The 14,110-nt window shown below is 36.8% G+C and overlaps 1 protein-coding gene across 7 annotated transcripts in view; it reads left to right on the forward strand.

Annotated features, from left to right (window-relative positions):
- Positions 1–14,110, forward strand: part of Asxl3 (ASXL transcriptional regulator 3) — a 173,996-nt gene that overhangs the window by 38,701 nt on the left and 121,185 nt on the right. The window contains exons 3-4 of one of the 7 annotated variants that reach the window (XM_031365081.1): positions 8,452–8,660; positions 8,911–8,913. The exons of 5 other annotated variants lie outside the window; for them this stretch is intronic. The gene's annotated coding sequence lies outside the window, so the exon portion shown is untranslated. The remainder of the gene's footprint in view (positions 1–8,451; positions 8,661–8,910; positions 8,914–14,110) is intronic. One more of the 7 variants, XM_031365082.1, reaches the window with a different exon arrangement.

Genomic DNA, 14,110 nt, shown 5'->3' on the forward strand with positions numbered 1-14,110 from the left:
AACCTTCACAGGACCAAGGGCCTCTCCTCCCATTGATGACCGACTTGGCCATCCTCTGCTACATATGCAGCTGGAGCCATGAGTCTCACCATGTGTACTCTTTGGTTGGTGGTTTAGTCCCTGGGAGCTCTGAGGGTATTAGTTAGTTCATATTGTTGTTCGTCCTAAGGGGCTGCAAACCCTTCAGCTCCTTGAGTCCTTTCTCTAGCTCCTTCAATGGGGACCCTGTGCTCAGTCCAATGGATGGCTGTGAGCCTCTGCTTCTGGATTAGTGGGGTACTGTCAGAGCCTTTCAGGAGACAGCTATATCAGGCTCCTGACAGCCAGCACTTGCAGGCATCCATAATAGTGTCTGAATTTGATGATTGAATATGGGAAGGATTCCTAGGTGTAACAGTCTCTGAATTGTCCTTCCTTTAGTCTCTGCTCCATAGTTTGTCTCTGCGACTCCTTCCATGGATATTTTTTCCCCCTTTTAAGAAGGAATGAAGTATCCAGCCAGAGTGATGTAGCCCAATCACAAAAGAACACACATGGTATGCACTCTCTGATAAGTGGATATTAGTCCAGAAGCTCAGAATACTCAAAATACAATAAACCACAAGAAACTCAAGTAGAAGGGAGACCAAAGTGTGGATACTTCGATCCTTCTGAAAAGGGGGAACAAAATACCCATGGAAGGAGTTGCAGAGACAAACTATGGAGCAAAGAGTGAATTTTCTTTGTAAAGAAACCTCTTCCTTGCCAGCAACTCTGAAACACGGTACGTGCTGTCTTTTAAGTTTTTATGTTTGGGAACTTTTAATTTTCAGTCTTCATAAATGTATGATATTCCAACATAACTGTAGGAATTATCAAACTACAGCATTTGTCAGCTCATTAAGGGAAGGCACTCCCATGCCTGAATCCATTGTTTGTTTTAACCTAGAACTGAGATAGCTCTGTTTCGTGTAGCTATTGCAAGAAAATTAATGTTCGGCTTTCAGTGAAATGAATATTAACATTTATTGGGGTTTCCAGTTATGCCTAATGCTAAGAACATTTTTACATGAGTTACTAATCACTTCTTAAAGTAAGCTGTGATTGGGTAGATAGACTGCCACTTCCCATTTTGGCAATAAAGAACTTGAGAACAGCTTGCAGTTGAAGAAACTTGAGAACATTCATTCAGTAGCAAGTAATAAACATGGGTTTGGAGGTCCTAGGCTCTGATTTACAGACACATTCCGTTAACCCTTTTAGACACTTGGAGCCTGACTCGAAAGTGTAGTTGCTTTGTTTTGTTTTTTGTTTTGTTTTTTAAATCTGGGCTACAGAGGTGACTTAATGGATAAAGTGCTAGGCATGCCATAGTTAATACCAGAAATCAGATCTTCACAAATACATAAAGCCAGAAAGGGACAGAAGCCTATCTTTAACCCCAGAGTTTAGGAGATAGAACCAGGATTCCCATGGCCTAGCTGGTTAAGTAGACTAGACAAATAAGTGAGCTCCAGGTTCATCAAGATCCTGCCTATGGAAATAATGTAGAGAATAATTGAGGAAGACCAGGCAGTCAATCTCTGGGAACAGCCATCCACACTTTTACAATTACAACCACATATGTGCATATCCACATTTACAAATGCACAGGACACCACACATACACATTCTGATGTTGTCAAATTATTTGATTTGATTTTATCACACACACACGCACACATATACACACACACAAACACACACACATAAACACAACATTGTTGGAAGCAATGCAAGATGGGTGCCTTATACGTATTAGATTATATATAATAAAGATATTAATCACTAATTTTAAGGTCTAGCTAGAAATAAGCATATTCAGAGATAACTTCATAACTTAATGGCTTCATAATTAGTATGGTGGATGGGTAGGGGATGGAAAGTTCATAGTTCATATAGATTTGGTAGATGCTCAAATCGTGGGCATGTGCTAAATTCCATTCTTGATGGAGGCAAAGGTGATGACTTGCACTGTACATCTGGGCTACAGAATCAGAGTATACATTTCAGATATAGCCTCTTACTGTTTTAGAAAAATATTGCTACAAAGGTATGAAATGTGTTTTTGGTAGTGAGAGATCTAGAACTTTGTAAAACAATCATTTTCTCTTATAATTGTTTCTAGGAAATGGGTGAATTATGGGCAAAGCCTGGTTGCTAACAAAATTATATAATGTAAAAAATGATTTTAGGTGATTGTAGTTTAAATTCTTGAGTGGAAAATGAATGAAAAAGGGTGATGTTTATTTGAACCACATGTACATGGAAGTATGGAGGGATGAGTTCTTACATTTTCTTTTCAGAGCTGTAGATAGGAAAAGAAAAGATGTCTTGAGTGAACACATGAATATAATTTTAGAAGTGACACCACTGGCTCCTTTAGGACAATTCCTATTCAAAGAATCATATAATGTTTTATATTATATGATATATAATCTTAAGTAGGACCATTTGGCAATTCCTCTGCTGCCACCCATTTATTTTCTGTGGTTATCTAGGATTCATATCTGTGTTGTTCATTACCATTCCTACATGAAATATAGACATTTGTGTTATGAATTTTGTTCAGTTTGCTATCCAGTGTGTGCTCATTGAAGGTGACTTGCTATCAACTAGAAATAGAATAACAACATTCACTAAGAGTCACTGAAACAGCTTGTTGCTAATGAGTAGTCAAGAATGTGGCTCAAATCTGAAGTTGTTCTCTGCTGGAGTTGGCACTGAAGCACCGTTTGGAATCCCCAACCCCCTCCTTCTAAGAAGGAAAAGGATGAGTCAGGAACACAGAAGTTCTGCTAGGAGTTACTAAATTCATTATTACTGCTCACTTTTGATTCATTTTTTTGGCTTTTCCTTGTGTTTGTTTGTTTGTTTTTAGTTTTGTTCTGTTTCTTTTGATGAGTCCACAGTGGCTTCAAGCCAAGGCTCACCTTTCATTCTTGTTCCTTCTGCATCTCTCTTTCAAATGCTGAGGTTAGCATGTGCGTACCACTGCTCCTGGCTCATTGATCCAAGTTGAAGCCCAACTACAGTATTGGATATGTTAGCTTGATTACTGAGATTAATTTATATTGTCTTCCTAAATACCATATTCCAAAAACAGTTATAATTTTCCATTTTCAGCAACTCATAAATTACCTTGTATAATAGAGTAGTTGTACAGTACCTTTCAATATTGTTTGAAGCAGAGGAGAGATTTTGAAAAAAAATTTCAGAGGTATTTCTAAACAACCTGAAATAATAATTGCCTAAAATTAAAAACCCATTCTTCCCTGTTTACCTACTCAAGTAATGTCTAGCCTTTTTTAGAAATTGCCTACCCCGAGAATGTAGGGGAGGCTGGTTCTGGATAATGGAGGGAGTTGTGTCTCTGGATTAGAGAGGGTATAAGGACTGATTTCTACAGAAGACCATTTACTGAGGTCGGCAATTTTACAACATAAAAGCAGCTTAGAAACTTAATCTGAGAACAACCTTCCCTTTAGTCAGATCATTCAAAGTCACTCTGCTTCAGGATAAGCTAAGCTGTGAGAAGATTTTTCACTTGGAATTACAGTGTTCTGTTTCTTGTCTTGATATATCATATAGCCTTTGTCTCTTGTGTTTACAGACAAGTATACTTGGCCTTGTAAAACATATATGCTCTGTCTCTTCTGACAAAGCTGTTGAATGTTTGGATTTTCTCTTCACCTCAAAGAGACTGATCATTTTGGGGAAGGCCATTCTACAAAAGCTGAGTGGTAGACACAGAGAAGAATATTCAAGGAAGAAAAGACACATGTCTTGGTTAAGTTCTGGTTGGACAGATGTGCCCTTCTAATGTTTTGCTTCCACTGATGGGTTTCCATTGACAATCCACACTGTCTTGCAGCTCATTGGATTGACCTCCAGCAGTACATGCTTGTGAACTGGTTGGCAGAAGATAAGATAAAAGAGATGTAGCATTGAAAATTTACATGTGTAGCTAAAATTCTTGGGTTTGGTTTTGTGGGCTCTTCTTTGGCTTCAAGATCTTACCCAAGGGAGGTCCAGAACAGATATGCATGGTCCTGTTTCTCCATGGGCTGATTGGAGAGTTGGGTGAGCCCAGCCAAGGTCAGTGAGTCTACAAAATGGAAAGAACATTTTTTTCCTGACCATCCTTAGCTCATTATTTTTTTTCAAGAACATAAGATAAGATACACAATGCCCTATGAAGATAAGATACATGAGATAAGGGACAGAACATGGACCTGCAGAGTGATGGAATCCAAAGGGCTCTACTGGACACATATTTTTCTTTTTCTCAGATTTTCCCAACAAATGTGTTTGTGATTTTATGTATTCATGTTTTAAAATATTGTGATGTTATTTTACTTATATCTCCTTGTTGACATATAAACAAACTGAAGACCAATTACATATATTAGATGTAGTTATATTGAAATATTATATGTTTATAATATGACATGAAGAGCCTAAAGGGTGAATGAAAATTTGTCACCTAGTAACAACTGAAGCATAATCATTTATCAGGTTTTCCCACTAGCAATAATCATTTGAGTCATCTTATGAGTGAATTTTTAGCCATCATTGTGGCATGGGATAGGGGTATATGTGTGTGTGTGTGTGTGTAATTTGATTAAATATGATAAAATATGATTAAATTCAGTTTCATTTGAGGCTATCAAATCTCACTTATAACCAATTTATCATAGACTGTTTATTCCCTCAATTATAGAATAGTTACATATAGTCAATATAAATTAAAATTTGAAAATAAATTTTGAAGTGTATTCTAAAGATGTATTTCTGAGTTTGTGAAGACATCCATATTTGGTTATTAATTTCAGATAGTTTTTCATGGGTTTTGAGAATTGAGACCAAACAAATGATTTCTGACTTCTTTAAACTATAACTAAGAAATGCATAGGCTTCTTGTGCTATTGTGGGCAACTAGAACAAATGGCTTAGTCACATTTAAATTCATTTCTCAGGTTAGCATCTACAGAAGGAATCCAAGAAGTGATGAGTTGGATAGCTCTGCTCTTTCCAAATAATATGCAGCCAGGTCCTTGCATCATGTCTCTTTCTCATCTCTTTCAAAGCCAATAGTCTGAGAGGACCTACAGCTGAAAATGGGAAAGCTCTCTAAAGGCATGTTCTGGAAGCATATATCCATTTCCCTGTGCCCCATTAGCCTGATGCCCATTTGTATTGATCTAAAAGGGAAGCTAGGGGATATATTTTCGTGCACTCAGGAGGGAGATAAGTGTGTTTCCAGATAAAAATGATGGAGCGATGAGGAGGGAGTCTTAAGGAAGAACCCTGACATGGGAATAGCTGTACTTACATCTTATTTTTCATTCACATTTACTTTTCAGGTTTGATTTATATTAGATATGTATCAGCATTTAACATTTAAAAAGTTGCCATTACACATTACATGCATTTCCACCTCTTTTAGTTCTATCTGACTCTACTTGGCTTGTGAGGATCCTTTCTATCTCCACCTTCAAGGCCCAATTCAAATGTGATGTTTTCTGCCACTAGCCTCCATTTATCATTTTATCTTTGCTGTTTCATGCTAATGTGATGTGTGTGTTCCTTTACTGTGGTGTCTAATAAGGTCTTAAATTTCCCATGTTGTAATAGGACTATCATTTCACTCATGCAGGAATTTATGTCTCATTGGTTTTTCTTTCTCCTGTCATTCCCTTCATATAATAGGCTGATGAAATTTTCTGATTGACTGAATGGAAATGTGAATTCTAGCTCTATTTCTGCTTCAAACATAATGTGTTATCCTAGATAAGTCACTCTGTATTTTTCTCTTGTCTTTTCAGTAAAATAGGCTAAATTCAACTTTATTTGCATCGTAAGGCTGTTACAAAGATAAAGTAATTTGGAAAACCTTGGAAAATGTGCCGCCAAATTTAAGATATTTAGTACAGAAAATTTCACTGTTGGCGGCTTTGTTTCTAACTTGGAAACAGTTAATCATGATGGAATGGGGTCCAACTTTTATTCTGAAATAGTTTGCAGTAGCATTTTGGCAGCAAGTGCCTCAAATTTCAATAATAGTTTATGTCTCCTATTTTATATAAAATTTTGTTAGAATTTAAAAGGGGGATGCTATTTAGTTTGTATTCTTAATTAAGGTTCTACAACAACATTTGAAACAATTGTTTCTTCATGGAACAGAAGCCAAGTGCTTTGACTTCTAGGAGAAGGGATTTCCCTGAATAGCCCCTTAATGGCAAGTATACCTTTCATTGAATCAGATTTTTAGAGTCATTCAAGTTTTGTTAGAGATTTGATCATAAAGCTTTAAGCACAGAAGATGGAAGTTAGGAGGGTAGATTTCAAGAGTGAACAAGAACACCATCTTAGGAAGTCTACCTCTCTATGTGTCAGCAATCATTACTTGGTAAATCTCTCCAGTTACTTGTGTTCTGTCATTGTGTCTCACATGCTAATATTTATTGAATGTCCACAATGTGTTAAGAAGTTTCCTTGACATTGAAGTAGATTTATTGCCCAGTAAACTTCACATAGCATAGAATATGTTTTAGTTATATGAAGTGCCTTTTAAAGTTCTTGTTAGTTGCAGAGATCTATGCTTTGGCTGGCTGTTGTACCCATTAACAGCATAATTCCTGTTTGAGATTTAAGGTCCAGGTAATCACCTTTCCTGGGATATCCTTTCCATAGTTCCTTGGCAGAAGTTAATTTTCTTCCTTTATGTCCAATGAGAAGTCTTTAAAGTGTTGTTGTAGTTGTTATTTCATTTGCATGTCTTTCTAAACCCAGATGAGTTACGAATTTCTAGAAAGCTGTTGACATACCCTTTCATAATCGAAGTTCTCCTTGCTATTCCCAGACCATGGGCTCATTATAGCAGACACTTATTTGATGAAATATCTCTTACTTGTAGACATCTATAACTAGTATCTGCCTATGGTATGATCAGAACCTTGGGTTGTGCAGCCAGGGATCAGTGGTAGATCAGACATAGGATATACAATGTTAATGACATATTGCTAAGTTCCCACTTTATTGTAGATTTGAACTATGCCACTAATAGATTATCCCTTTATTTATATATCTCTATGAATTTAAAATAATATTTTCTGAATTTTTCCATCTAGAGGAGTCAGTAATTCTTCACATGGATCTTAGTGAAAGACATGCCACTTTCAATGAGATATGATGATGTTTCTGAAGACCATGTAGACAAATATAATGACTATTATTAGTTTGGTAGAAATCTCAGGTCTATATCTGTCTAAAAGGTTTCTGGATATTCAACATATACAGAATACTGAGCTATCAGTGAATGCAGCAGAGGCAATGTAGCAGATGGTCATTTTAAAGCTCTTTCATCTTAATGTAAATTGAATATTACACAAAAGAATGAGATGAGCCTGGACAGTAGAGGAAGTTAAGTGGTGACAGAGAGTCCGGACTCGATTAGCTTTAAATGGAATTGTATATAACAGGCAGTTTGTATATCACACTTTATGTTAAAAAAAAATGTAGGATGAATACATAGACACTGAAGCTGAGGTGATCCAAATCATTTAAGCTTATTCTGAACATATCCTAAGAACATAGAACTTGGAAAAAATTTATGGTGGGATTGAAAATTATAGGAAGTAGTTAGTATTGCATGGTTTTAGGCTAAGGAATATGTTGGAAAGGAGGCAGTCTGTCTTTCAACAAAGGACCCAAAAAAATATGACTAGATAATTCTTTGGCTAATTCTTGAGAATTCATGCAATGTCTTCTATATTGTTTCAGAGAAATGTATTCAGTAAGAAGAAAAAATAGATTTTTGTTTTAGCTTTCGTTCTTCTTACTTTTTAAGATGTAATAGCTCTTGGGGTAACCCTCATTTATGCTTCTGAAGCTGTTGCTCAGTCTAAGATTCTGAGCCCTATACGCATGATAAGTCTGAAGCTCTTCACAGTGGAAAGTCTAGGTGTGCTGTTGAAACAGAGGTTGCTAGAATTATGAAAGAGTTGCTCACAAGGTGAGATTCGGGGCAAGTCAAGAGATGCTAGTTAAAAAATGGAGCCTCAAGAATTAATCTGCCCTAGCTATTTCATGGGAAAGCTAAGGCTTCTTAAAAATATATAAGCATAGTTTTATCCTACTTAACAAATTTAGAAGATTAGGCTTGGAAACCTACATTGTGTTTTCTCTCTTCCCTTCAGGACAAAGTATGTTCCATTTGGAATCATCTCAAGAACCTTACCAGGCAGCACCAGGTCTTCCTGGGCTTATTGCTTCCCTTCTGCTGGAAAGAACTTTTCCTTGAATGTTCATATATCCACACTGAAAAGGCAATACACAGAGATGGGTTTAGTGGCTATAAATAAATATGACAACGTAGAAGAGTGGTTTGTGGGAGTTTTACTATATATACACATATATAATATTTTCCAGTCTGGTTTCAGACCCCGGCATGGCTTGGAGACAGCGTTGGTGTGTATGAAGGCTCTTCCTGGAATGAAGGATTTGGGACACCTTTCCATGATGATTGTATTAGAGCCTCAGCTGCTTTCGTGGTGGTCATGAGGTGATGCTGAACCGAATGCTTGAACTAGCAGGAGTGGCTGGGATTGCATTGGAGTGGTTCCGTTCATTCCTTCCGGGTAGGTACCAGGTAGCATTGTGGGTGAAATGGACATTGAGGGACTTCCTGTATGGAACCCCACAGCAGTCACTCACTTCCCCTGTTTATATTTAGTGGACAAGAGAGAGTCACAGGATGCCCAAAGGCCAGGCGGTGCGAGCTGAGTGATTGGGTCAAAAGGTGATGAGAGAGATTCCTCAACATAAGTCACTCATATCTATCATTTCTGCTTCTCCAATGTGACAATGCGGACTAGCATAGAAACTAAGAAAGTGGGATGTGTTGGGAAGTGAAAATATGAAAAGCTATTGAGTGCTTTTTAATATCTCTGCTTGAATTACATCTTTGTCAACTGTTGTGGCCATATGTTATGCACGAATTTATCTAATCATGAAAATCCTACTGTAATATTAGGTACAAATATTTACTTATTTTTCTCCCTGGAATATCTCCAAGTCTTCTATCTTCCCTGTAAATAGTGACTACATCGCCATGGTCTTCTTTGCATAAGTTGTAGTCTGCTCATTCCCCATTTGTTTAGGACTCTTTGTAGGATAGTAGCCTGACTACATTAATAACTACCTTTGAGGCTAAGGGTGCATGTATTGTTTTTGTCTTCACCAAAAGCACACAATTATTCTGGCTGCTATACTAAGAACCAAATTGGGTTGGACCTTTAAGGTATATTGCATCATACATCCAGCCTTTAATATTTCTTGTGCTGCTCAAGCACTGTAAGTTTTTATAAATAATGTGCTAGAATTTCTTCCACATCAGATATATTCCTCAGAAATTCAGTGCTCCTCCTATGCACATATTATTTTAGTTATTTTCATTTAGAGTATGACATGTGTGTTGAGTGTTGAACATCCGGGAAGTTCAGGTAGAGACCTGAAAGGAAACACAGATGTGTGTGTCTGTATATATCATTAGAGCTGCTGGTTGAATGCCATCCTGGCAAGAGGGCAGGAAACACACATTTGTGCTGTGAGTGATCAGTGTTAGGTGGAGGGCCAGGCGCTTTCTATTTTTTCGTTCATTAAATCTGCTCAGAGGCATGGAGGAGGAGAGGAGGGGTGCTGGTTCTTCATTCTATAGATGAGGAAGTGGAAGCTAAGAGAAGTCAGGTATGTGGCCCAGCTTCTCACAATTTCACTAGGAAGAGATGGAATGTGAGCCTCAGCTTGTTTGTATTCCATCACAATAGGCTACAAGCTAATGTTAGATTTCAAGTCCAGATCCCGGGGGGAGGGGGGAGGAGAAAAACATGCCTATTAGGAGGCAAGAACAAACCAAGGAGGAAATGGGAGACACAGGAAAGTACTAGCTTACTGTTTATTTTGAAAACTTCCAGAGCTTGCTTAAAACTCCCCTTTGGCAAGCCCTGACAAAAGGAACCATTTTACGGTCAGCAAATGTTTCCCCTTTGAGAGGAACAGGTTTAGAATTTGGATTTTATGGCTTTGCTCTGCCACTTGTTTAACTGTATGTGTATTGAAAATGAAGTAATGATACCTTATGTTGTATCCTAGGAAACTAATAATCAATGTGTAAAGTCATTATTCAGGCAAATGCAGTGCTTGCAGGCAAACAACAGGTGTTTACAGTTTATAATAGAATATATTTTAAAATATATATCTGCACATTTTTCCCCATGTAGAGCTATGTGGAACAAAGTGTAGAGATTTTGGATGTTCTGCTTGCACTTGTTATGATGGTTCTTTTCATTTCCATGAAGATTGGAGCCCTCCAGGTAGTTTCTGTTTTAATGTGGCTGGGTAGCTCTTGGCAATAGGAAGGTACATGGAGGGTATTTAAGTTGTTATAGTCAGCCACTCACAATGTGCTGGTGCTGCTTGCCCTACTGGCACCTGAGGATACAATTGATTCATCCAAAAAGCTCTTTCAACTAAGATCTGCTCAGCATCCACAGTATCTTGTCAACCTATGAAGTGGTGTTTAGAGATGGACGCAGCACCTTGAGATAACCTGACTTAGCTGGAGTGAAATATTGATTTCATGGAAGTGGGTGGCAAGTGCATGAAGGAACTATTTCCTGAAAGCTTAAGTAATTGACAGTGTGAAGCCTCCGGAATATTAATTCACGTTCAGTGAGTACAGTGGATCTTTCCATACTTAATGTCTGACAAATAGCCAGGAGCCACGACATCCCAAGTTCTGGTGTTTAGGAAGATTACAGGTTCAAGGCAGATAAGAACATTTCTCTTACATTTGCATAGGGAGGTAGTAATCTAGAACATTCACAGCTATTAAATGAGTTGCCAGTGGTCACTGAAGTGGAACTGCAGGTGTGCAGTGGTTTTTCTTGCACTCTCACCTCAGCCTGTCATTCTCTTGCTTTCTACCCATTCTCTCCCTCATCCTGGCTGCAGTGAGTTATCCTCTTGGGAAAGTCTTTGCGAACATAGTTGCAATGGTATTGCTGTCAAATTTAGTATTCAAAAGTTTGTTTTATCCAAACTGCATTTCTCTTCATGAAGTTATCAAAATACATATTGTCCTAAGGAAGATATTATTGTAAAGCAGCAGTTTGTGTGTGTGTGTGTGTGTGTGTGTGTGTGTGTGTGTGTATAACTGTACCCACACAATTACACATACACTCACACACACACATATCCATGCACAACTGCACATATATACACACACATAACTACATATACACAATTACACATACATCCACACACAGGCACACACGATGCAATTACTTTCTATTCTCTTTAAGTATTTTTAATTCTTCTCCATACTCTCACTGGGCACCCATTCTCCACCTCTGAATTAAGACTATTCCTTTTGGTTTGTGCCATGCCTAAACATTCTCAAAATCCTGACAGGCAACTTCTGTCTCTTCTGCATCCCTTTTCCATGATGTTGGACTTAAAACAAGAATCATGTGAACTGTACCTTATTTAGATCTGAACTTAGTTGCTGTGTTTATGTGTTACATACTAAGTTTGGGGAAGGGAAGGAACACTTGAATTCACATGTCTATGTATTAATACATCCTTTTCAGAAGGTAATTTTCATAAGAAACCTTACCCTGAAATTAGGACTTTTGTAAAATAGTTTATTATATATTTCTGTTCAAATTTTACAGATGTATTTTATACCAGCATAATGCTATGGCACTTAAATTTTATCAAGCATTTTATTAAGGTATGTTTATTAAATATGTCTAATAAAAATTAGATAAGTAAACAAAGTATCTTGAAAATAATTTGTCATAAAAAGAAAAAAGCTAACTTAAATCATCTTTATGAACACCAATCTTAAACAGCAATGGCTGTTCTAATTATTTTTAGCTGTTTCCTTTATCAAACATTTAAAGGTAAAAATTTTCTCATAGCCAGCAAAATTCTGAGCTGAGTTCTCCTGACATTCTGCTGATGAAGGAATTTTCAATGAGGACAGCCAGAGAGAGAATGCAAGGAGGGAACAGATGGGAAGAAATGGACAGGGGAGCACCTCTCTTTCTCTCAGAGCATGGGAGCCATGGCAAATAGTTTATTCTTATTGAACTATTGTACTAGTGTGTTTGATGTTGGCAAAGATACAGATATGGTAGGAAACTGAGATGCCAGGCAGTCATACTCCTGGTAAGGAATTATAAGAACTATAAGATATGTCCTTGATAGGGGAATAACCTTTAATGGCTGTGAAGCATAAATGGAAGGACAGACATCCCGAGGCTTCCCATGCAGTAGTGTATGAAGAATTGCAACAAATGGCAATTTAATCATTAGGAAGGCATTTTAGTGATATGTTAAATGTATTGGAAGAAATTATTAAGATAATAAGGAAGAGCATAATGACCATGGAACTTCATGGCCCAGACACATGCACAAAGGTGTGCTAATGTATTATTAAACAAAGGAGTGAATGGGTATGTGGGTTGCCATTGGTATCACTACTACTAATAAAAATAAGATAAAGCCATTGTTAGCTATTTTTTGTTTATTTAGGTGTTTAATTAGTTAATTCATTATTTAATCTAATTGATTATTCTATCCATGCACTTTTATCTTCAAATGGTACTTCTAGCCATCCGTTTGTTATTGGTAAAGGTGTAACAAAACAATTCTTTTTAAAACTTCTTGGTACTTTTCACAGAAGGATCTTTATATAATTCATATCCTTATGAGTCAATTATTTCATACCTACAAATATATTTTAAGAACATCAGATTAGTTATAACAAAAAAATGAAGATTGAGAGATTCCAATAATCACTTATTTCAGTGGTGTATACATTTAGATGTTCACAGGTATCATCAGTGGGACACTTAACTGTGTGCAAAGGTCATTTAGAAAGATCAGAGAGAACACAAATTCTTGGCCTAACTGGTATTTTGTTGTTGTCATTGTTTAGTAGATATAGAGTCCTTAAGTTGGCATTTGAAAATTCCCCTGAAATTCTAATGTATAGAAAGGTTGAAGAACAAGAAACAAGCAGATAGGATATTTAACCAATCAACATTTTAACATTTAATTTATGATGCTTTTATTAAAGAAGTATCAGAAAGTGTGTTTTAAAAGTGAAATATTCTTGTGCAGTACTTAGGTGAAGTATAACTTTAAAATGGGAGAAAGCAAAAATAGTCTAGAAGAAAGTTTGTAAAATGCAAAGTTTAAAATATTTGAGGTGTTGTAGTCTGGAGTGATTTTTCTCTTTTATCCATTGGCAAATGTTTAGCTACATGCTCTTATTATTTAGAAACCAAAATTATATTAATATCTTACTGGCAAGATCTTCTCCATTACTTCCTATGCATAGGTTATTTGTACTGGCAAAATGAGACTTATTCTGGCTTCTAAAATGATCATGTACTTTATTAGGTATATTTAATAATATTTAATGAAATATTTATATCATTTTCCACTTTCTTTGATGTCAGGAACATTTTAAATTTGTTTCTTGAAATTTGGAATATAATTAATACAAGTGAATAATTTTTCTCCTTTTTCCTCTATCTGAGATGCCTTAAGTGTCCCCATCTTGTCTTCTGTATGTCGATGTCCAAGTGTTAATCTGCAATCCTAACATCAACTCTTATATGTATATATGAATTTTGTTTGCCTGTCCTTAAAGTCCAGAAGTAAATTCTCCATTGCTTCAAAACTTCCTCTTCTGTGTTGTCCACCTTAATTAATAATACTGCAGTTTACCTACAGTACTGGAAACCATCCTAAATCTCACCCCTGACATTTATCTTGTCGGTGCCCTTTGCATTTACATTTTGCTGAAGATAGAACTCAGGGCCTCACCCTTGCTAGGTGTGTACTTTAGCATGGAGCTAGATGCCCTCTCTGCCCACAAGCGCTTTGAGTTGTCCTCCACATCTCTGCCCTAACACACTTCTACCATGCTAGTGGTGGTGAAATTCTTTGCCATCTCTACTGCATTCCAATAGTATGGGTTCCTCAGTGATCTATCTTCTTCTAGGTTTATCTA

The sequence above is a fragment of the Mastomys coucha genome, unplaced genomic scaffold (genome assembly GCF_008632895.1).
Source record: "Mastomys coucha isolate ucsf_1 unplaced genomic scaffold, UCSF_Mcou_1 pScaffold13, whole genome shotgun sequence".
NCBI classification, from domain to species: Eukaryota; Metazoa; Chordata; class Mammalia; order Rodentia; family Muridae; genus Mastomys; species Mastomys coucha.